The sequence below is a fragment of the Echinops telfairi genome, unplaced genomic scaffold, assembly GCF_000313985.2.
Source record: "Echinops telfairi isolate 266 unplaced genomic scaffold, ASM31398v2 ScPeMD7_7412;HRSCAF=8450, whole genome shotgun sequence".
Taxonomy (NCBI): Eukaryota; Metazoa; Chordata; class Mammalia; order Afrosoricida; family Tenrecidae; genus Echinops; species Echinops telfairi.
The window spans coordinates 17,806,442-17,807,893 of NW_022111312.1; positions in this window are offsets into that span (position 1 = coordinate 17,806,442).

Sequence of the window (1,452 nt, forward strand, 5' to 3'; positions counted from 1 at the left end):
GTTCATCTAAAATTGCTTGTGGTAATGACTACAATTCTTTTTAATATGATCAAACTATTGAGTTTTATGATACCAATAACATGGTTAAAAAATAAAAGTGCATTCCAACTCAGAACCATGAAAAAGGCCATGCTTTCCGGTCAGTGAACTCCCAGGCTAGGGCCTTCAGGCACATCCTGCAGGTCTGGAAATGAACGCACCCACTCGGCACAATTTGCAGCAGCAGCGGCAGCAGCAGACAGGTCTACAAAGCCACAGCAACGGCAGGGAGGCATGCGCACTCAGAACAGTCAGCCCTTTGAGATCAATTGAAAGGGCAGCATTGACCCAATGGCAAAGTTCAGAGGATTAGGAAAGGGGGAGGCAAGGAAATGGGAAACCCAGGGAGGAAGTGGAAGGGGCCTCATTACACTGCCAGGACTGCAACCAGTGAAAAAAAACTGTGTGTGCACTGTGCAATGGGAAACCGATCTGCTCCGTAAACCTTCCCCCGTGCTCACACACAGAGAGAGAGAGAGAGAGGAGAGATGAATAAACGAGAGTTCATTCATACCCCTTGTCACATCTCTTGGTTTCCCTCACACGGGCAGGCAAAGAGTCCCACTTGTGTATTCTAAAACACCAAAACCCGAACTCACTGCTGTCCAGTCAATACCAACTCACAACGGCCGACAGGGCCGAGTAGGACGGCCCTGGGGTTTCCAAGGCTGTCCATCTTTACAAGAGCAGAAAGCCTCAACTTTCTCCCTCGGAGGGGCCGGACCCTGTGGTGAGCAGCTCAACGCTTTACCCACTGAGCCCGGCTCCTCATGTTCATTCCAAGGCCCCTCAGAATAGCATGTATTACAGAGAAAACAAGGCTTGACATGAGCAAGCATCTACAAACAAGTAATGAGGAGATCTGGAGGGGAGAGGGCATGAGTAGCTACATTTTAGGGCTCGTAAGGGGAGACTGAGGAGCCCTGGTGGTGCAGTGGTTAAGCACTGGGCTGTGGCTAACCTCAGGGTCAGCAGCTTGAACCCACTATCCCCTTCTCAGGAGAAAGATGGGACTGTCTGCTCCTGTAGTGATTTCTAGTCTCAGGAACCCTGTGGGACAGCTTGGCTCTGTCCTGTGAGCTTTCCATTTTGGTCCCAGCAGGGTCACCCACAGAGGGGCCGGTTTCAGCGTCACTTCCAGACTAAGAACAGCCTAGGAAGAAGTCTGGCCACCACCAACTTGTGAAAATAAGGCAGAGAAAAGCCTGCAGGGTCAGGGGCCATCTCCACAGCAGCTAGTGACAAGGGCAGGAGTCATAAGTCAGGATGAAGTCCATGTAGAGGTAGTGAGCCTTGCTCCTTGCCCCTGCTGCTCCCTCTGCCAGGAATGTTCTCCCCTCTTCTGCCCATGGCTGCCTCTCCCTGGAGAGCCCCCACCACCGTGGCCGAGGCGGCCCACACCCCAGCCAGCCT